The sequence below is a fragment of the Falco peregrinus genome, chromosome 8 (genome assembly GCF_023634155.1).
Source record: "Falco peregrinus isolate bFalPer1 chromosome 8, bFalPer1.pri, whole genome shotgun sequence".
Classification (NCBI taxonomy): Eukaryota; Metazoa; Chordata; class Aves; order Falconiformes; family Falconidae; genus Falco; species Falco peregrinus.
This window is the reverse complement of record NC_073728.1, coordinates 38863929-38887909: the sequence shown is the minus strand read 5'-3', so window position 1 is coordinate 38887909 and position 23981 is coordinate 38863929.

Genomic DNA, 23981 nt, shown 5'->3' with positions numbered 1-23981 from the left:
CTTCAGCCACTTGAAATATTTTTTTTTTGCCCCTTCCCTTTCCCTTGCTATTTTTTAACTGTTTCTCTTTCTCACTTTATCCCTATTCTTTCCTTCTTGTTCTTCTCCCCTGCCTTTATTTTCCCCTTCAGTTTCTACAGCTCTCTCGCTCATGTCAGGCATATCAGTATAAAAATATTATTTGCAAAATTAAGCAGGAATTAGAAAACCACATCCCCAAAGAGGCAGGATTTCTTACAGGCCTTAAGGTATCTTATAGGCATGTTCATAATACATACAGAAGTGTGTTGAGTAAATAACCAAATACACGGGTGTTTAGTGAGCTGAAGTAGTTGGTTTGCAACACCTTCCTCTGCCCCCTTCTCAGCTAAAGAATTTATACACGACAAAAAGGCCTAAACATAACATCACCTAAGCCAAACATTTATTACATGGAAGTCAAATTTCCTGAGAACAAAGTAATGGAGGCAGGCTAAGGGATCTGATACTTGTTAGACTTAAAGAGCTATGCATACTTGATTATAAGATGCTATTCCCCCACTCCAGTCAGTTCATTTAAACATGCCTTTCTGAACAGCCCTCCATTAAGGATGGTCTGGAGGCAAACTCTCAGCAGCAGCTAGATCCTTGGGACATCAGACCCTGGCACTAAGGGCTCACAGATATCCTTTCTTAGCCCTGCCATGATTTCATGGTAGAGCACTAGGCACCTCCATGACTTCATTGTTGAAGGACACACACCCCACACGAAAGAGGCCAGCTCCAACTGGTCAACCTCTCTGCTTGATAAAGTTATTGGAGCACAGAAAAGACGTTTCTTCAAGTTAAAAGTTTCCTTTTAGCTAATACTTCATCCACCCTCGGGTCACCAAATGATTTATGCTTGTGGTTTTACACCCAAACTGGTCCCTGATGCTAATTTGACAAGCCAACTGGTGAATCCTTAAAACACTTTCCTGTTAAAGTGACTAGGCAGAGTTGAAACTGTGCATTAGGGCGTCAATCACAGAAACCATCTGTTCTAACAGGGCTTTTTGTGCTTTCCAAATTCAAGCTTTCTGAATGAGACGCTGACTGTTTTATAAAATACTGACAAGAATCAGTATACAAGAAATTACCTATTCAGCATCTCTCAGAGATAATTGACAGTAGTCAGTTAACAAGTAAAGATGTTTTGAATGACTAACATTAGGGAGGATGAGTTATAGAGTCTCTTCATTAATTCTGTATTAAATTAACCTTCCTAACACTTACAGTTTGAGAATTGCTTTGCAAAGCGTTGCATACAAGCCTTAAGCGCAAGGCGTTGTTTCCCATGGCTAGTCACAACTGCCATAAAATAAATCTGGGATCTGGATGAGCTTTGCTGTCTTTCTTCAAGACAATATCCTAAGGTAGTTGTATTTTTGGTCATGAATGATTCGCTCTATCACCATCGTCTTCTCATTTATAACACTAATCTTTCAAAACTAAAGGAAAGTGATTTGGAGCAGTTATGAGGAAAACCTTTTTCCCCATGAGGGCAATCAAGCAGGGGAGCAGCTTGCCCAGATGTGTCACACCATCTCCAACCTCATAGGTTTGCCTGACCCAGGTGGGTCAAGCCCTGAGCCAGTAGGTCAGACCTCAGACCTGATCCTGCCGGGGCAGGAGGTCTGACCAGAGACCTTCTGGGGCCTCTTCCCACCTAAATTACTCTACAACCCTCAGATTATAGGCAATTTACACCCAATATTCCACTGTTACAATTTATAGACATTAAATAAAGCGTTAGGTTGACCCTGCCTTGGCTCAGGTACCCCAGCACTCCTCAATCATCCACAAGTTTAAGGTAGAGTCATTATATTGTTTCAATTCCCACAGTGACTACAAACCTGATCTCTGCTCCGTCCCCTTTGACAGAGCTGATGGTGACCCTGCCACGCCAGGCTTTTCTAAAGAGAGAAAATATTGTTTCTGTAGAATTTCTTCTAGATATTCTACAGATATTTTGATTGATAGCATAGCGTCACATGGAGAAATACAAATACCTTTGATACAATTTTTTCCCCAAGTTTTTGCCCTTCAGTATCTAACATGGCATTGCCATCCCAAATCTCTCACAGCAAACTGCATCCAGTCTCTTTTTTGATACCTGCAGGTGCCTGGGGAAACACATTTGTATTCTGAGGACACAATATATAGAGAGAACCACATAATACTGAGAATTCAAAAAGGAAAGTTCATGGTAACATCAGGCCACTGTTAACCTACAATAAAATTAGTCTTCAGTTTATTCTGAAAGTGACAGGCACTAACTTTCTTCATGCTGTATTTCCTATAGATCTTTATCAAGACTTGTAAGACATCTATATCCTCTCTGATATACTCCTTTAATCTTTCATGGTGCCAGAACACTCTACAAACAATACAGTGTTCGCCTGTTCATATGCAGCTGTAGGAGGTACAATTCCTTCCCAGCACACTGCACACAAAAAAATATATGAGGGCCAAAGCATTTCTAAGAGAAAGCAATATATGAACTTTAGGGAAGAAATGTCCACAGGGAGTGGGAAGAACCTCTCCGTTAAGGTCTTCCTTTTGTATGTGGCTATACAAAACAAGAAAATGAGGGAGTGAATGTGACACTAAAATTTCTTTTTCTAAATTACAAAAAGTCAGAGAGAGAGGAGATATATATATATATTACATTACAGCACAGCATTCCTTTCTATCAGCAGCCTGTGAAGCTCACGATGCTCTAGGTGTTCTCGGAAGGGCTGCTGAACAGACTGTGGTGATAGAACAGACCTTCGCTCCGTGAAATCCTGCTGACAGCTAGGAGCTGAATGCTGCAGTTTCTTGTACCCTTAAGATAACACAATTGCTAGGATGCAGCAACATCTTATGCAGTTTATGAGGTAGTGATCAATCTCTGATTGACAATTCTAATTAGCAGCTCTCTTATGTGCAACATTATGGCATTTTATAGCAACTTTCTGCTGCCTATTAAATCTCCGCAGCCATCTTACATGTAATAGAGTACTTTATAGATCATTTGACACCCAACACTGTCAATTATGTTTGTTTATACTGAAAAGCTTCATTGGTATTGCAACATGCTGGTTTTGATATAAAATCTCATATCTATAATACCTAGTGATACCTTCCAAGACCTCAGCATTTCTTCTCTGAAGAGCTGCTGGCATTTGAGGCTGGCACAGGAGGACCACTGTGTCCTGCTATTACTGTTTCCAGAACACAGTGTATTTCAGGTATAAGGTTTTGTACATTTAGAGATGAATTTTTTTCCCCTCCCTTCGACGGAGGTGATTCATAATGGAATACAGTAATCATAAGGAAAATGACATCTGTTTAAAAATATGGTTCTCTGTTACAGTCACGATGACATATCACATTTTGCTTGGTAGAAAACACACTAGAAAATGGTGTTCATTTGAGATGTGTTAGGAAATGTCTAAACAGATTTTTCATGGAATAACATCATACCCCAAAGCCCGCCACACACCAGACAATAATTACACAGCAGGGTACCTTAGCATCCCCGTTAGAATTTGGAACTAGTAGACCAAGGTCCATCAGAAATATAGGAAATAAGCTTGTCTTTTGGTCATTGAGTTTCTCACCTCTGTTGAATATGAGTTTGTCTCAGGGTTTTCTTTCCTTCCTGATATTTCTTCTGGAAAACTAGGCTTTCCATCATACAGAAGATGATAAATTACAGAGAAATAAAACGCATCTTTTCTTGTCATGTGCGAATTGTACCCAAGATCTGTTTTCCCTGGCGTTCATGGAGGAAGACAGTATATAAAATAAAGTTTTCCTCCCCAGAAATCCCAGAACAGCAATTTGAACTTAAATGTTACCTAAAGCATACTTTAAATTAACCACCGAACACTTCCAAAACTAAATTTAAAGATGAGTGATCAGCAAAAATTTTGTAACACTACCAAAAAAGAAAAAAAATGATTGTAAAGTAGAGATAAGGAGGCTGATGATATATGCACTTGAAATACTAGGTATCAGCAGACAGAATGCAAAGCACAGCAGGGCAGTTACAACTCAGTGTAATTCATCTTTTAAATGATAAGGCTTTTCTAATTTTATGAAGTATTTGTCATATCAAATGCTTCCTAGTCCCATGAAAAATTTCTTTGATTTCCATCCCTTCAGATTTTGATGTACAGTATGGTGTTGCCTTCATATAAGGATTAATGTCAGAATTATAAGTAAACCACTCAATATTTAGGACTATTGATGGTGGTGACACCCTGAAAGTTGAATTCCCTCATTGCACAGTAACTTTACAGTATCACACAAGACTAGGAGCTGTTCAGGGAAGGCATCCTCTCTTTTATTCAGAAGGGAGAGGGCCTGAAGATGCATTGATTTCCAACTTGTTTTGCAAGTTACCTTTGAAAAAAACATTATAAATCCTGCCTGTAAATTGAGAATTTTTTTTTTCCTTGGGAAATTAGTCTGGAGGCAATATATATGCATACATCTAATACACGGGCACACATAGATACATATAAAATGTTATGGGAGAGGAGAAATTCTATTACATTGCATTAATAAAAGTAAAGATAAAAAAAATCAAATAGGAGCTTCAGCATAACCACCCTCTCTTAGTCATGGTGAGTGTGCAGGAGTTCATCCATCCAGACACCCTCTGGCTCTCCCTGCCAGGCCTCCCCCTGCGCCTCGGGCACCTCCCGCTTTCTGGCTCAGGGATTTTCCCTTCCACTGCCAGCCCCAATTGCTATTTGCGCTGCCAGATGCTCTGCATATCCTCTGCTAACGAGGCATTTCTTCTGCTCTGCTGAAAAAATTTACCTTTTGCTATTTTGCCAGGCTTCATTCCCTCCCCAGATCTTGCTTTTCATCCTCCTCCCCCTCCTCTCCCACCACAACGCACCCTCCTTGAACACCACGTTTTCTCCAGGTCACTTCCACGATGCCATGGGGTCAGACTGGACAATTCCTGAATTACCCCGGTCCCCAAACATCAGAGAGGACACCTCTCTGCTATGTGCTCAGGGCTGGTATGTTTTAGCTTTAAATTGAGTCTTCCCGTGACACAAACCAATGCGATAAATGTTTTCACGCCATCTATTAAAGAATGAGAAAACTTGTTCAAATTTGAACAGGACCCTCTCTCTTACACATTAAAAAAACTAGCCAGAGCTGCTTAGTGTGTTCAGTAGCAATAACCAGAAGTGGCAAGGAATGCTAATAATGAATACCATCTGCACTTGGAGAGAGGCAGGGATCAGCATCACCCTGGGGTGAGGGTGGAGGATGGAATCACCATCCTAACATCACTGTTCGATTTGGCATTGCTAACAGTGCCACAGATAAGGACAAATCTTCTCTCTTACCCACGTTCAAGTGCAGTTTAGATCTCTGCTGTATGGTCCGTACTTCTGCTGTTCTCTACTGATTTTTAGTAGAGAGAGATATAAAATATGCAACAGACCTGTGGTGCAAACTGGAGGATGTAAGTTTATTCCTGCTTTGATGAAAGGAAAATACATTTCTCTCATCTATTCCCCTTGGACCACATAGGCAGGAAAACGGAGTTCCATGGTACACCTTTGGAAAAGAGAGTGTCATTAACCAAAATATCTGAACCCAGTAATAAAGTAAAACCATACAAAATAAATAAATAAAGATCACAGTTCTAATAGTTTACTAGAATTGTGTGCCATTCCCTATGTAGCAGAGATACCTCTACAATTTTTAAGCTGTTGAACTCATGGAGTTAGAGTTTACATTTTAATTGTATAATATAGCTCAGATCTCACCTAAGGATCATATGTAATAAAAATCTATTGGAAAGCCTTAGGTGTATTTTAAACAACATCCATTGTTTTTATCCAGTATCTTGAGATCTATATCCAAAATGAAACTTAAATAATGTAGCATGTAAGCAACACTCATGCTGAGGGTCTTTTACTTTCTTCTAACTGTAGTTTTTTGTACATATATACACACACACACACACACACCCCACAAATAACTTTTGTTGTATATCTTCATGTTTTTCAGCTTCTGCTCTTCATTTTCTTCCTATTTTGTTTGGGTGGATACCCAAAATAGAAGGATTTACATATAATGAGCAGTCAACTTAAATATAAAACATTAATTTTGCATTTTAATGTTACTTGTCTCAGCTATTTTATGCCACTTTATAAAAGTTAAAGCTACAAACTTTTAATTTGAAAGCTTAACTTATATTGACTTTTGGAGCTAGTCTTATTTAGAATAAGTTTTCAGTATAGTAGACTTTGTAAATTAAAATGATCAATAAAACACATAGACAAGGCATCTTTTGATACGTGTGTCCCCTGTACCAGGTCAATCTACTGACATGCCCTCGAAAATTGGTTTACCATTGGCAAGGAAATTATTTCAAAATGCTCTTTTATATTTCTTTATCATTGTATAGATAGGAAATAGGTAAACAGAAAATTCATTTGCCCAAGATTATCTAGACAATTACTTAGGAACTCAAAGGTAAAGACAGGGATTGAATATGCATCTTCTAGCTCTTCTAACACCCAGGCCTTCCCAACAGGTCATGTTACCTCCTATACCATACCACTTTAAAAAAAAAAAAAATATATATATACCCAGAAGATAAATAGTAGACATGTCAGACAGCAGCCCTGACTGCTACTTTCCCTAGTTAGAAATGCAAACAAGAATTGACCTGTACCACTTGTCCTGATCTCAAACCAGTTATCAGAGTGCATCTCCAGAAGCCAGGCCAAGGGAACTCGAGTCAATGACCGTGGATAAAAGCTTTTCCGATAAACTCTCAATTCATTAAATCAAATGGCGACTTTAAATTAATGAAGATTATAATAAATTATTTCTTAATCCTGCTGTCTCAATCTATCATACACGGTACTACAACACAACGAGCAGTAACACTAAAAGCTTTATGGAAGTCATCTCGCCTTCATTCGGAGCTCTGTGGTGGCCAGGGATGGGAGAGGAGTTGCAGTGGAGGATGCAGAGGAGCAGTGGGTCACAACTTCTGCACAAGCGGGAAGAAGAGCTTCACGTCGGCACTGCACTCACCAACCAACACCAGCACTTGCAGTGGCATGTGCATCTTCGGTATCTGCCACTAGCCTCTCCCATACTCTTCCCCTCCCCCTGCAAGGTTTCCAAGCCTGGTGCTTGTAAGGGGCAGCCCAGTGGCGATATGTAAAGAGACAGCAGGTAGACCAGCTGGTCCAGAAGGAGAACAGCTAGGCCAAGCGAAGGATCTCAGATTCACATTAGGTTACTGAGGCTGACCATGCGATAGACAGAACTGATCCATTCTGGTTGCTTCGAGGAGCGTAAGGAAGAGGATATTTCCTCAAATTTAGGAAATATTTACAGTTGTTAGCTATCCCCGTATTATCATTAGTAACAAGATTGTGAAGCAGAAAGCCCCATTAGTCTGCTGCTGACATGCTAGTTATTTTGAAGTCTGCTAGCTTGTGATTATCATATTAATTTAGGAAATTGCAATACTGTTAATTAACTCTTTTTTGAGCATCCTAACAGATATTTTTTAAACAAAACAATCAAAGTAGCAGCTGTTTTCAAAGCTTTTGGTATTAGTAAAAAGAGGAAGAAATAAAAAAAAATATTTATTTTCAAAGAAAACCAGGCTGATCAAAGAAATATACCTTGAAAACATTCAGATATGGTCTGTGTTGACTTACTAGCCTAGAACTTGGCTATTTTGTTACTATTATACCTTTCTGCCTGATGTATTTCTCACTGGTACTTCTGGATTCAGAAGTTTACCTTCAACACCAACTGCTAAAATACAGTGTTGGTTTTGATCCATTAAACCAGATCCTCATTATCTGCGACTGTTTCTTTACTTCACTGGCACAATGTGATAATGCCTCCCAGGAAGGGCCTGAAGTGAGACAGCACAGGGGCTACACGGATGGCACCGTGCAAGGCTGCGCAGCCTTCCCCTTGCTGCCTTCAGTTGGAAATGCTAACATGTGCTCATCAGGGAGGTGGATGAGCAGGACACTTACACCGTGTTGAATTTCAGTAAGCCAGGGGAACTTCCCAATGTTTTGTATCGCTCTAAGGACATATGGTTTTGCAATAGGACATTGAACGTTAGGTGCTTAAAAAGACCAAATGAGTTTTCCTATGATTCTGCAATTCCTGAGGAGTTTGGTCCAACGAGTGCTCAGATTTTTATTTTATAACTTATGCTTCACAGGTCAGCTGAGCTATCTACCCATCATATCTGCTCCGACCTGTAACATCTGAGAGATCTAAAAACCAAAAATGAACCAAGAAACATTTGACAGAGTTGCATTTCACTGCAGACATTTTCTATGCACCACAGCACACGCACAGAAGGCAAACCTGACGGGAATACTGCATGAAAGGGCGTTGTCATAACTTTTTGAGTCCAGTATTGAAGACTCAAGACTTCAGACAAAACTCCAAATTTTTGAAGTTCTCCCTGTAATAATATTTTATACTTACAGAGCCATACAAGCAACTCCAAACATTTTATATTTCTTATAGAAATAAACCTTGCAACATCCCTGTGAGATAGGAACATAGTACAGCCATTTTACAGATGAGGAAACTTAAGCACAGAGCAAAGTACACGACTATCAAATTGACATTTACTTTCAGTGTCTGAAATGGACTCTTAGGCATCTAAATGATGGCTTAAGTATTCACATTCAGAAATGAGCATCTTACTCCAATTCAAAAACAGGAGTTGTCAAATATAAAATATATAAATTACTAAAAACAACCTAGCCAACATCTTTGGTTAATTAAATGACTTATAAGTAGACAACATCTACCTGGTATATAATCAAACAGTAATCCTAGGGAAAAGCAGAGGTCTAAATATTAATATCATTTCTTTTGCCACTGGACCTAGTATATTACTATAAAAAGAAGCAATTATTTTTGGCTTAAGAGTGTGTGGCTGAGATGTTTATTTATCACATTGGTAAATGAAAAAAATTAAATTCACAAATAGAAGCACAGCAGGACAGTTAGAAACTACTACTGCCAAAAGTTGGTCCATCTCAATGGAAAAAAAATAAAAATATCTGTCTCCAAGCTAAATGCGGCTTTTGTAACTTTTTGCAGCAGGACATTCTTCTAGAATTTTTTCTAGGTGAGGCAGCTTTATGTTCTGCCTGAACTGTGAACCCAGGGCATGCATTTAATTTTGAATTTTTGTGTGCCTTCAGAGTCTGGTCATGCCACCTTCACCCACCTGCCACTTCCTAAAACTTTTCTTCTCCATGTGCGCAGAAGATGGTCCAGACAATGCAGAAATCATTCAGGTCACTCTACATCTCCAGCACCCACTCTTGTGCACACACTGCATCTGCTACAGCTTGCGCTGCTTCTATCCCCTGCAATAAATTTTAATCAGGTACTTTGTACCCGGTTGTACTTTTCTCTGAAACCATCCAAAGCGCTGTTGTTGCTAAGGAAACCACTTCCCCGTTATCCTCACACTCTGCTCTGCTCTCTCCCTCTCTCCATCGCCCCTCCCTTTCCCTCTCTCCATTTTCCCTTGGCTCCAAGGAGGAAACTCCAGCGCTGCATTATGAGCGCTGAGCCATGCACCCCCTCTTCCCTTGGGGTGCAAACCCACTTGGAACACACAAGTCACTGCAACAAGAACGCGCGGTTTTTATTGTAGGACCATCCTTGCATAGGCCCATTATGTTTAATTAGTCCCTAGGCAGCGAGAGACAAGCCAATCCCACCGGGCTGCTGGGGCGAGGAGGAGCTCTAACCCACTGTGAGAAAAGGCAAAAACCCAGTGCTAGGCTTTTCTTGCAGGGGCTGAAAGAAGAAATATATGGAAGGAAACGGAGACAGGATGGATATGCGAGTGCTCGAGCACATTTTTCTTCAGCCATAAAGTTCCAGACCCCTTCCCTCCCTTCTGCCGAGCATTCCCCACCATGCCAGCCCCACTACAGGAAGAGTTGTTTACCTCTTTCAGAGAAATAAAGTCCCCTGAGCCATTTGACTGCAGAATTGATTGCTGACCCTTCGCTTCCTTCCAGTCTCCTAACGTTTAAATTATGCAGTTGACAAGCAGCCCACAGAAGCAGCTCGCAGTTCGGGTTATGTTCTCAAAGCGGTGAGCAGTGCATGCAGAGCACAGCTCCATCACCACAACCACATCGGGGGAAATAAAAAAATAATTAAAAAAAAGCTTTTGCCGTGTCCCTCTTGTATGTCCAGGCCCAGAAGGCAAAAATGTAAGCCAAGCAGTTAACTGAAAAAAGGCACGGAGGAAGCACAGTAAAGAAAGAAAGTCGATAAAATTAGAGTGCTTCCTTCAATAGCGGTTGATAAAACAGCATTTGAATAATAAGTCTAGTTTTATTTTCTAGGGGTGGGTTTTTAAGGGAAAAAAGGGATACATTCAACATACACAACTCCCTAACGAAAGGGCTTCTTTAACTATTCATGGGGCTTGACAGCAACGGTAGTTTAGTTTTGACACATTTCAGCTTTCTCAAGGGTCATTACTCTTCCCCCCCCCGCCCCCCACCCTTGCTTTTGGCTTTCATCACATTCACCTTTGCATAATGGAATTCAGAAGAGACAAAAGGCAAAAATCAGAACTAAAGGGCAGGTAACCTCTAGTATTATAGAAGCTTCTCTGTGCTTTTGCTTTTCCAGACCAAGCCTGGTTGCCATTAGTATTGAGTGTAAGGATCCTGCTGGGTCTGTTGCAGTTGTCCTATTGACTTTCTCTGGATGAATAAGTTCCTGTCAAGAGCAGCACTAAATATCCACTTTAGAAAAGCACTTTTAGCCATAAAGAGCACATTTTCCCTTCCTTTCTAGAGTCGGAGCCAGCACTGCAAAGCAAAATGAAAATGCAGTCTTTGGAGACAGATATAATTATAAGCAAATACTTCATAGGCATTAATTAGCAACATTTTTTCACCTGTGTTTTGTATAGGGAGTCAAACAGCTCTCAATGGAATTTGCTGGTGCTCCTATACTTGCTACTACCACTTTACAAGTAATAATTACACCAAACACTTGTACTGCACCAAGCTTCAGATGCTTGAATAATATGAATTTAAATTCCTTAGTTGTGGATTTTTTTTTTCTAGTTAAAAAAAGCTAAGATCTGACTCAATAGCAGCTTTTTAATGTTCCTTTGGGGTCAGGAACTGAAGCAGGGATAGGCCCATCACATACCACGTCCACAGAATTCCAGAATGTTTATTTGGAACTTCATTATCTGAAAATAATGGAGAGGAATGAAGCATCAGTATCATCTGCATTCAGCATCAGTACCATGAGATGAACGCTAAGGAAAAAACCGTACAGAAACAGAATAGCAAAAGAGAAAAATAAAGGTCACTGTGCTGCTGCTCTTCAGAGCTGTAGAACAGCACAGCAAATGCTCACCCAGGAACATAACCCGTAGGCCTGCATTTGCTAGCAAAGAGAACAGCCAAATTCTTTAGCCTATTTATGTCCGAAGGCTATGCAGTTTTTAATCAAAGGCTACTGCTGTCACTGACACAGAAAACACATTACCAATATTGCACGGTAAAAAAACATAAAGAATTTCTTGAATTATTTTCCATACAAAAAAAAAAATAATTAAGAATTCTTGATTCATTTGTCAGACTTCAGCCCTTTTCTTTAGGCAGAAAGCATGAAAGATGTCCTTCCTTGCTTTGCTGGGGTGAGATTCCGAGTGAGGGCTCCTACACCGAACGCAGAAGAACAGAGATCCCACAGAGAGGCTCACGCATACGTTGCGAAATATTTACAAAGGTTTTATCCTGGTGAATATTAGCATCAATAAACCGACATGCTATAGAAAATTCAGAGGCGGGTGGAAGAGAAACATTGATGTATTCGTCTGAAAACAAAAATAAACACTAGCAAGACTGGAATTGTTTTGCGGACGTCTTGAAATGCACGACACCAGTTCGTTCCTATAGCTGCTATAGGAAGTGCTGGCTGTGAAGGCAGACTGGTGGAAAAAACACAGCCACTTATAGCTGTGACTCAGCATCACGACTGCCTTCTGACACACAGTCTACTGCTATTATGTACTCAATGGGGCCCTTAACATCAAGTGGCAGAACCTGTATTTTCATTCCTAAATGCCTTTGGGTTTGCTTAACCTGGGGCTTGTAAATGCCTAGTTCACCTCATCCCTTAGCTGCGCAGAGGGGAACATCCTTACAACTGTCTGCAGATTTTCATCTCAGATGTAGAGTTCACTGTTTGAACATATGAATATGCAGTTAGGAGTCAGAAGCTGTCCAAAAATCATGCAGCTATTCACTGGAACAAACAAGAGAGGAGAAATGTCTTAATATCAGAGCTGACTTGACATTTCCCAGCATAACCAGATCTGGCTGTGGTCTGCAAGAAATCAGTTGACAGAGAAGCCACAAATATCAGCTAATGCCTTGATTCATAAACTTTTACCCATGCTGGTATGAAAGTCCTATTAAAGTAAATAGGAGTATAGCCTCATATATGAGGCTGCAGGACCAGAGCAGGTAAGAAGTCAAGCAGCCTGCTTGGAAGCTCCCTGCGGGCAAGGGCAGGGGTGGTGTTTGGAAACCAGCCCTAAACTTTTTTCCTTCGTACAGACTCACGTTGTCCTCATTTTACTTACCCCAGACAGTCCGAACTAGTGAGATTGCTTAGTGCCTCCGTTTTGGTGAGGAGTATGTAAATACTGATCACTACTGGAAAGGTTCCAAAAACCTTTTAAACTGACACTTTTGTTTTGCACTAATTATTATTCACAAATTTTGGAAAGTAGAGTTTCTGGTTTCACCTACTTGACAAATGCTTTTATTGAGTATTGTGAATAAGAATCTTTTATAGGACAAGGTAAATCCAAAGATTTTTGTTTTAAGGATTACAGTTCACTCCTTTAGATCTGTTGTTTCTGACAAGAGGGAAGAAAGGTTAAAGTACTGTACAGCATAAATAATTTTCAACTAATGACCTAAAACTTCAGGGTCAAATCTTTTATGGGTTTATTATTAATCTCTTGACTTCAACTGACTTACGGTTTCATTTTGGGGAATTGTTTTTAAAGGAAATGATGGTTTCTTTCCTTACTGAAAAATATTGTACGTTTTAGCTATTTTATCAGTTTTTTGTCGGTGGGTGTCTTGACTATGATTTTCCTGAATGCATGGCATGGTTCTGATGAAAAGAGGGATCTCAGAGCTATTTAGTTGGTGACATGTTGTTAAGACTAATTGGGGCTACACTGGGAATTTTTCTAACGGTTATTATTACAATGGAAATAGAAATAGCCGAGAAGACAGACACATTAAATATAACTGTGCTTGCAATAACTAATATTTCAGAAACCTATGGAAGTAAATTGGCAGTAAAGAGACAGAATTGCAGCTTGGATTTCCAAGTCTCTGCTCCGAAACTAAGCAAGGTCAAGGGTGGGATTACAGTCTCAGTGGTTGTTTAAGAATTGCACAACCATAAAAAAAATATGACTGATGCATGAGAAGAGTGGAAGAGTATTGTTTATCCTCCAACCAATAAAAATCAAAACCTATTGGAACTTTCTCCAAGGTTATTGGATGAGGTGCAGGATACTGCATTTCCAGGTACTAAGAACAGTTTAAGTGACAGTCCCACAACCCAGTGATGAGGAATGCAAATATACTGGTTACCTGTTACACACAGGTCATCGTTCAATTAAAAATGCAGCACCAAGTGAGTTATCAACGTCCTGACCCAGGATGGGGGTAACACCAAATCCAGGAGAGGTGCCCTCAGGAAAGCATCATTGCTATCCAATTCCTTCTCTAACGCACTGAACAGGGCAGTTCAGCTCTAAGCTTTGGGGTTTTATTTTCTTTATCAGCAGTTGTATGAGCATGGACTGCAGAACCTTACAGCATGATGTTCAACATGCAACATCTAATCACACGGACAGTATTTCTATATACTAATAAAACATACTACACTGAGAGATGAAGCTTGTTGAAAATATACTTTGTCAGGAAGAGGTCTGATTTTCTATCAGGTGCACTTGTAACCCTACTTAGTAAGGAGCAGCGGTGGCTGAGAACAGCAGCAAAGCCCCGGTGTAGAGACAGGGCTGAATCCCCCAGCTCTTGCAAAAGGAGGAGCCCATCTAAGAGGAAGGGACTGACCATGCTAAAGCAGAACCAGCAGTTCTGCAAGGGAAAAGACAAAGTCTCCCCTTCTGCTAGGAAACTAGAACTGAAAAGTTGCATGCACAGAGCTCCAGCTCTTCTAACATCTCTTGTTGTACTACCAGAGTCACGAACTTGTAAAATTAATTCCCATTTAGGTCAAAAGCATAAATATCTGCTTTAAGTACACAGTGGGGAAATGGTTATCTTTTTAAAAAAAAATGCGGAGAAGTTGAGCCATCTATATTCTGAAGTTATCCTCTACAGGTTTTGGGAAAGACGCACTTGTGTGACTGATGAAGCAACCATGTGGCTGGCCAAACCGGCCGGGATGTCTCCACACCACTTCTTGCAATGCGAAAGGAGCTGGTTGAACAAAAACCACCTTGTAGGCAGACTTTGCAGCTGATTAGTCAACGACACACTTAAGTCTATTAATATATAGCTCTATTGCCATGGCAGCAGGTTAAAGTTAGAAGTAACTAGCTTTGAATAATTTAAATATGCTAAAAATACCAACTTCTAGGCTTAAGTGGTTCTATTTGTCACTACACTTTGTCATCCAGCATGACAATTACCACCTATGCTAGAAAGTCTTTTAGAAAACTCAGTGGCAGCATATTCACATACTTCTCCTGTCTATATGTATTTGTACTCCAAAATCTACGTCATCATTCCACTTGCAGACACTGAAACCTATAGTTCTGTTTCTTAAATAGAGTGAATACACCCAGTTTGAGTTCCACCATAAACCAATAACCAGATACTGGAAGGAGGTTGAATAGATTTAATTTGATCCAGTATGGCCCAGCCAAGTCAGCCTGCAGACAAATCTGAGTACAATTTCATAAATTTTTTTTTTTCCTACATGCTTACAGCTACACAAAGACCACTGAAAGCATTTAATAAATCTAGATTTTTAGAAGTGATTTTGCAATGCAAATATATGATTAAAAACCTACAAAAGATGCAGAGAATACCAAGCCATATAGTCCAATCATCTCAAAGCAGTGACTATGGTTAGAAACCACAAAAATTAACACTGGGTTTCAGATAGGTGGTAGCAAAAGGTAGCTCCCCTACATCAGTTTGCCAAAGAGCAAACCCAATGTAAGTTAAAATTTTTCCTGTTCCTAAGAACTCCTGACTGAGCGCTCCAGAACTGCCAAATTAATCCAGTGCCAATCCCAATCAATATGAACCACTCGCCTAAGTAAAATCATTCAGGTGCATTAATGGTTCCAAGACTGCCTGTTTGACAGCAATGGGAAAGGGACATGGCTCACTTAAAAAAATTCAAAGTGTTTCTATCCATATTTAGCCCAGGCACAATATTCAAAGTCTTCTTGGCTTGTTGTATTAATTTCTTAATTAAAAAACTAACAGGGAACATTAAACATCTCCCCATTTCATCTTCCAATATGCAAATTATAGATAGAAACCTACTAGTAGCAGCCTACTGAAAGATGTGGCTGTGTGACATACAGGTGCAAGGAAAAAGAAAAAAAGACAATTTTAACACCAAGTGATTACAGCTACAAATCTGTCTATCAGTAACCGAGTTGGGAAACTAGTCTAATGGACACTGGATTGAAGATTTTGAAAGAGGGAAGGGAATGTATTGCATAATAGAGAAGAATACATGGTTAGTTCTATAATTTAATACAATTTGGGAATGGGCAATCTTTTTCACCTTCTAGGGGATAAAACCCTGCTTTTTTTCTTATTTCTGTGCCAAATCTATAGAGATTAAAACATTTTCATTTGCAATTTACAAGCAATTCCCCCCTCCACATCCTGCTGGTTGAACCATAAAGCTATGGATAGATATACCTGCATTTACTTCAGCTGTAAGAACAAATCCAGCTCTTGCACAGTGATTTTCTCCTTGTGCACCAGTAGAAGTAACTGTGCATTACTGGGACCACATCGGTTCTCAGTCCATGCACATGAAGGTGCCCTTACACAAGATGGGAAGAAGCTTAGGTGCGCAGAAGTGTGGCAAAATTGCTTTCATCTGCAGCATCTTCTCTTCCATGAGAGTCCAAAGATGATAACAGCCCAAGGTGACTGAAGGGGAAGGTGTGACTTGGTCCCCGCATCTGGCTCCATGGTCACTGCGCTGACCAACAACAGCCACGCAGCCTCAAAGGAGGCTCCCCTCCTCCCTGCACCTCTGTGGTGCCAGTCGAGAAGTCAATGTTTCGTTGATTTTGTTTTTCTGGAGGGAAAAAAAGGAATGAGGCAGCAGTACAGCTTTGATGGAGCAGAGACACCTTCAGCCAAGGGTCAGTACAGATGCAGATGTGTCTACACATCCCTCCCAGATCCCCAGGGCACAGCAATCCCATTTTGGTGGGATAACAAAAGGGACTGAATGGCCTGGGATGAAATGACTGCTTTGCCTCCTCCAGCTGCCCGCATGGTGGGAGGCAGCAGAACTCTGGTCCTAACAGGCCAAGGAGGCTGCCTGGGCATGGCAAAAGCAGGGCAGCTCGTTCCCAGAGATGGAACAAAAAGTCCTGAATTTCCCTAAAACAATGTCTCTGCGCACAACAGCAACAGGAGGCTAATTGGCAAATAGGTGTGCAGCAAGGAGCTTCTGAGAGGGATTTTCAGACGAGGAGACAGCTGAGCTTACAGAACAGGCTGATACTGATAGCTCTGTGAGATGCAGATACAGGGAGCCAGAAATATTTTAAATTTGAGCTGCTGTTGCAACCCTGGATTTCCAGCGTTGCTTCATTTGCTGCCCCCACCAGATTGCCACTCTAAATTTCCATTAGATTAAACTGTGCTGGGAGATCCTTCTCCTGGGATCATTAGGCATATCTCAATTTAGTTTTCCAAAGAAAATCTAAGAGTTACAATTCAGTGGCACAGCTGTAGTTATTGAAATAGCTGTGGCTTTGCTGGCAGCGGGCTCCGAGGTGGGGAAGGAAGGAGACAGGAACAGCTGCAGCACAAGGGAGCTGGTTGGGGATGGACATAGGAAGGCATGGGAAGGACAAGGAGGCTTCACATCAACAGAAGCATCCAGGAGAAGGGGAGGTGATGCACATCAGCAGAGACTTTGTCTCATTGTGTTCCTACTTCATACTTTAATGAAATAAGAAATCCTGTTCAGACCAGGGCCAAGGCTGACATTTCCCCTCCCTGTGCCATCCTGCTGTTTGACTCCTTCAGTCCTCCCCACATGTGCTGGCTATTACCTGCACGTAACCAACAGCTTGAGTATCTTATAAAAAAAAGTAAAACCAAGACATCTACTCACTGCACAGAGAAATTACATAGCATAGCACCACAGTGAACAGGACGTCATGCTTGCTGAACTCATAGGACAGATTTTCATAAGTTGTATATGCTGACTCAGGTGTCAGTTGTGTTTCTCATGCAGCCAGTTTAAAACACTTAAAATGATGGGGTTTGGCTTATATCAATGGCGAGGTATGACCAAACTGTAGACGCACTTGCCCATCAAAACAGTTCTTGAAGGACACCATTAGCACTCTCTGCTTCCACACTTTGAATTGGCATCCCTAGACTTTTGGCTATATCTTCTCCCAGAAGCAAGAAAATGAAGGAATGAGAATAAGAATCGTTAGCTGAAAATCTGAAAGCAGAAGATTCAAACAGTCACAGAACAAGGGAAATGTACATTAAAAGGAAATGTCAGCAGATTTGGAGGAATAGTCAAGATAGTCCCTGGGGTTAAACAAACCAACCAAAAAAACTCTACAAGTGCAGGACAGCTGGCATTAAAGGACAGCCTGTTAAGGGCATGATATCCAGTAATCCTGATGCAGGGAAAATGGAAGAAAGACTCAGGACATCTTTAACCATCCAGATAATTTAAAAAACAATGTATTTAAAGTGGAATCATGCTGAAAGTGGAAATATAATTAAGGACAGGTGTAAAAGAATAGCACAAGTACGTAGGCATAGAATTGAAAGGCAGAGGCACAAAGCAAGTTATAACCAGCTACTAAAGTAAATGAAAACAAGAAAAAAGTTCTAGAAATGCATCACCCATAACTGGAGATAAAGAACCATTAAGTTCTCTTATTTTACTCAAACAAATAATGGAATGCAGAAAAGCTCAAGTATCCAAAAGCCAGCCTTTCTTCAGTTTTCACTGAAGCCAGATACTTGAACAATTAATTTTAAGTGGGAGATAAAGTCGTAGGAGAGCAATATGAACAGGAAGGTTTAAGAATATTTAAGTTACACACAGTCAGGTTTTAGGGACAAATGAAATGCACTTTCAAGTATCAAGGAATTAACTTAAGCCATCTAAGAACCATTAGCAACTGTCTTTGAGAACTCGGAGGACAGGAAAATCCTGGGGGACCAGGGAAGGGCAAAGAGAACATCAACTCTTCGAATAGAAGACAGAAGGAAGGTCCAAAGATTTAAAGATCAGTCAACCTTGCTTTTATACTTGGAAGTGTATTAGAACAGTGCTTAAAATTATGAGACAAATGTGAACATAGACTGCATGAATGTCTTGAGAACAAATTCACCCAGTCACCAAAAAAAAGGTATTCCTGACACTGATGAGCACGTGGAAATTTGCAGACATACTGCAGTAAGGTTTTTGATAACTAGATTGGCTCTCATGACTTTCATAAGTAAACGCAGGAAATATGGTCTAAATGAGGTTATTATGAGGTGTATAGACAGTTGGTTTAAAAATAGCACTTAAAGCTATTACCTTTGATCATCCAAAAAAATGGGAAGATGCTTCCAGGGACTTTCCCACAGGAGGCCTTTCCTGGACTTTGCTCTGTTTTGTATTTTCATCTGGGGTTGCAGAACTGACTGCACTTCTTCGTAGGTCTGAGAGATAATGCGTCCTTTAGCAAGAGATGCATGTTTTCACAACTACAGCTGTTTGTGTGGTCCCAAAGTAGTAAACAGATAATAGAGTAGCATTTTGCTAGAGGACTGGGAACAGTTATTTTAAGTTGGAGGCATTTCTGTAAAGGTTGTCTTGCATGAAATGCTGTATGTAGTTACTGTGCTCAGCAAGTCTAAGGTTACCCCCTGCTTCTGAGAGAAATTCAGTAGCAGAATCAAGCACTCAAGTGACAGTGCTGAAGACAGATATAAGGAGATGAGGATTTATCAGCTGAGATAAGGGGCTTTGGCTTCCTCATTAGTTACAGTCAGTGCGGTTGAGCAACAGCATAGCCTCCTCCTCTGGACCAGGGGGAACAAAGCTAGCTACAAATTGCTGGGAATGCTGCATTTATCATCAGCTCCAATTCACTTCCAATCTAAGCACTAGCAATGCAGTTGTATTTATACCTCATTCAGGGAGGGGAAAAAAAATTAAGTCATAAAAAACAGGCGTTTTGCAACAGTTTGATCCAAATCGTATTTCAGACTTTGGGAATGCAAGAAGCTTATAGTTCCCACTGTGACTAACCAAACATTGCAACACTACCCATACAGAAATATTTTTTCTTGAGAACCAGCCAGCCGCAAGGACAAGGTAGCCCAGGTGAGAAGCAGGCCATGCTATCTAGGTGGTATGCTCATGTAGTGCAGCAATATTGCTCTCCGTACTCAAAGCACATCTTGCTCAGGACTACAGAAATCAGAAAATACTTCATCCTTTGTTACATTTTCTTCACTATCCCCTATAGAAAAAGATAAGGAACAGGCTCAGATCTCCCTCATGGAATCAAGGTGCCTTTTCAAAATCTTGAAGAAGTCTGAAAGACTACAACAAGTAACAGAAGACCAACTAATTGCAGTAACAGCAAAGAGTACAGCAGACAAGCTCTATAACAGTTTTTCCTTCAGAAAAACCTCTACGGGATTGGCCCTTTTGTAAAAAGAAATAAAAACCACTGATGAACCTTGAATAGCTCAGTATTAGACACGATCTACTACAGAAAGTTTACTTTACTGTACACCTCTTTACCCTTCCACAGGGCTCATATTTGTATGCATAATATGGCTTGATCCAGAAGGATATTAATTCAAGGAATATATGCCTTGACAGCATAACTGAAGATAAAACTAGGCATGATACAGTAAATTTAAGTTGTTGATAGTTGCATATTAATCAAAACAAAAAAGGTTGCTGAGATCTTGCATATTGTGCTAGATCAGATTCCCGTAGAGGGACATGAGTGGGAGTGTGGAAGGAGTTCCTCCTCACCTGTGCTCTTCCACAGGCTTTGGCTCTAAGCCTGAGGACCAGGAGTGAAGCAACAGCATGAACCACCAAAAGCAGAGAATGGATGAGATTCACTGTCCCATCTGCAGACATCTCAGCAAGCCAGCAGGGGTATGAGCACATGGTATTTGGAAAGAGAACAGTAAAGGAGAAAACGGGCTTGCACTTCTTCGCCAGTATTTTCTGCAAGTTCTTTTCTCATGTGGAATTAAGGTTAGTCTTCCCAAGCCTGGCTGAATGACAAGGATATTTAGCATGAATGCTCTTGTCTTGAAATGACTGGTGGGTTGAGGGGTCAAACTTTAGCAAGCTGTATTTTCTAGAAACTCCTTGGACCTCTGACTCCATAGAAAAGCAATTAAGTTATTTCCCTAAAATGTTCTGGGTTTATGTCATCAGCATTGCTCCCTGTACCAAGGACTTGGTCACTGCAGGATCATTCAACCGTAATGAGACCAGACTTCTAATGTAAAACAGAGTTCTCCCCTACCTCTTCACAAACGTTGCAACTCTAATACAAAGCAGCAAGACAGGTCACCATCCTTTTTTGTCCAAGTAATAAAGTGTTTGAAAGTCATGTCCCCTAGGCATTGTATACAGACACACATGCACAGATCCTGCTTGTGCACTGAGACTTGAAAGTACAATACAGCATTAAAAGGTATATTTTTCCTTCAAAGTCCATTTATAATTCCCACCAACACTTATGGGAGCTGTGCAAACCCATTAAGAAAGAGATGAATATACTTCCCTCCTGAGCATAGCCTTGAATTACAAACCAAGAATTGCTACAGAGGTCTGACACCTAAAAGAAAACCCTGAAAATCTATATTTCTAATGGAGATGCATCTGCTTCTCACTCCAGCAGTGCTGCAGTACAGTGTGCTACGCTCACCTCCCCTGCTGTCATCACGCAAATATATTCTCTATGGTAAAAGTTAAGAAGTGCTAATGATATTTAAAATCAGTTTCCAAATCAGCCCTTTCTGCATCTCCCTCCCCATCTGTATCTGTTTACTCGGCTGAAAATCTGTCTGCAGTACTCTGATATTTTTTTTTTTCTGTAGAAAAGTCATGTAGACGTTTATCCAAGGACCAGAGATCTTCAGCATGTTTTCAAGCTACTTTGGTATTTGTCATCTCCAAAGTGTTTTCTTGTTTTCCATTGTAAACAAGCCATAATGAAACATACTTTGGAAAACAGGAAAATAAAAACCAGCTAATGGCTACTTATTGTCCCCATACAGCTGCCCAGCAGGACAGGAGCTCTCACCAGTAGCTTTTCATAGACTCAAAGCTGTTCTTAATAGCACCTTGTGGTGGCTTTTCTCACCTCCAAAACTACAGATCTCTCATCAAGGCCAGGTTTTGATCTACCTGAAACCTTTAAAGTCCAGTGATGTCAAAAGCCTGCTGAAGCACAAGGGTGGGCATTCAGCTGGGTTGGTGACTTGTCCTTCACGGGTAATAAGAAACACATTGAAATTACTTTATACAGCAGGAGCATATGATTACATTGGGGTTCAATTACATTTGAGTTCAATTATGTTGGAGTTAATATGTCTGAGAAATTAATTTATCAAAACCAGCTCCCTGTTTGCCTTTAAGGATATAATGGACTAATTCCTACCACTGCCACCTCCTGCACAATTTGATTGCATAGACTGGAACAAGCATAGATTGAGGCAAATGTAGAATTAATTGTAATTTGTCTTATTCAAGGAAAAATTATTTCCTGGACTAGCTCTAGAGAAACCCCAGTGCTTTCCCACCTGCGTTACTTACCCACTGACTGACCTGTTCATGTTATTTTGTCTCTGCACCTTATTTCTTTACTTGTAAAGAGGAGGGTAAGAATTTCCAGTTTGAATATTGCTAGATCAGTTTGACTTAAAAACAGTTGTATATACATAACTGCATCAAAATTACCAAAACACTAAAGGCAATCTGGTGCCAATTTTGCGTTGCCCATCACTGAAGCATCCTACTGTACCACTAAGAATCTTCCCCTTCTAATCTGGACTAACAACTAACGCCTAAGAAATTCCTATCACACAGTAACTCCTTTATTTTCAACACTTCCCTGTCATTTACAGGCGACTTCCAACATTAACCCATTGCACAAAGCATGCTGACTTACAGGCAGAAGATCATTTAAAATGCACCAGGTGGTGGTGATGCTCATGCAGTAACCAGAGAGGCTTGTGCCAGTCAAACGACCCCCGGGAGCCCTTTGCTGTACAGGTGCCACCAGGCTGGTGGCTGTTTCTGCCCTTGTGAAATATAGATTCTTTAGGTTCATGTGAGATGTCCTGACAGGGGTGTCTAGAAATCCTTTCCTTGGTCTCCACCATAGACAAATCAACCCCTCAGCACGTGCTTACGGCCACTGAGGAGTGTCCAGCCTACTGCTTTCCTGCCTTTAAATTTGCCAAGACGTAAAAATCAATTTTACAGCCCCAACAGTATAGGATTTATTACAGATTTACACCACAGATGCATTGGGCACAATGCACACTACTCGCCGCACATCTGAGCCAGTGCTTCTGTCCAGAAACTGGAAGGAAGGTAACAGCTTCACCTTCCCATAAATGCATCCCAAGTGCCAGCAGCGCTGACCTGCCCAGATTTCTACAGCCCTGCTCGTCTGGGGAGTCTGCCTCGCTCTTGCCACCAATGGATGCAGCAGCTGCAGCGCTGGTTCATGAGAGTTTTATATTTCATCCTAAATTAGCCCACTGTTCTCAATTGCTAAAGGAAGAAGTGTTATCACAGGTGACTAGATACAGCAAGTTGAATATAAACAGGTGTTCTTTTCCACTGGAAAAAAACCCAACAAACTTCCAGAAAAGGTGCCGTGGCTGGCATTTCAAGCTTTCTCATCAGAATTCAATACAACACCAACACCTCTAGGTAGAACAAACACCACACAGGAAAGCAAGCCTTGGTGAAGAAATGAGTGAAACAAGGTGTTTTAAACGCTGCACTTGCTTCATCCTCCCTTTCTCCTCCGATTTTCTTGCCTTTCACCACTGCCCCCACTCCAGAGGGACTCCTGCTCTGTGGCTCTTGCAGAAGAGTTTAAGCCAAGCCTGTGCCCAGCTGTGGATGTAGGGCACACAGGTCCCACCCTGTATTTACTGGCTTGCAGTATCACAACAAATGGCTTTTTTAGGGGACAGTGGGAAAGGTTGAAGGGTGCTGGAGCCTCAGGGAATCATTCACAATTATTGCAGAGGAGAAACAAAGAGTTTACTGAAACAAATCCTAGTAGCAACAGCAGACTGCCAACCAGCCTGCATGCAACTCTGCTTGGGTTGATGAACCAGAAAAGCCTGTACGTAATGTCAGGAGGGAGCAGGACCCTGCTTTCTAGCCAGCTCTCTTCTGCAATGCAGGAATTCAACTTTCTGATTATTCCTGCTAGTTTAAGAATGAACTTTGTTCTAAACTATTAATCCATGGCAATAGGCTAAGCAGGTGATCCTTCTCATGGAAAATTGATTACACAGCAAAGTTTGGTACAGAACCAAAATAGTATGGATATTAAATGGCTCTTAAGCAAGGAAAAATGATTA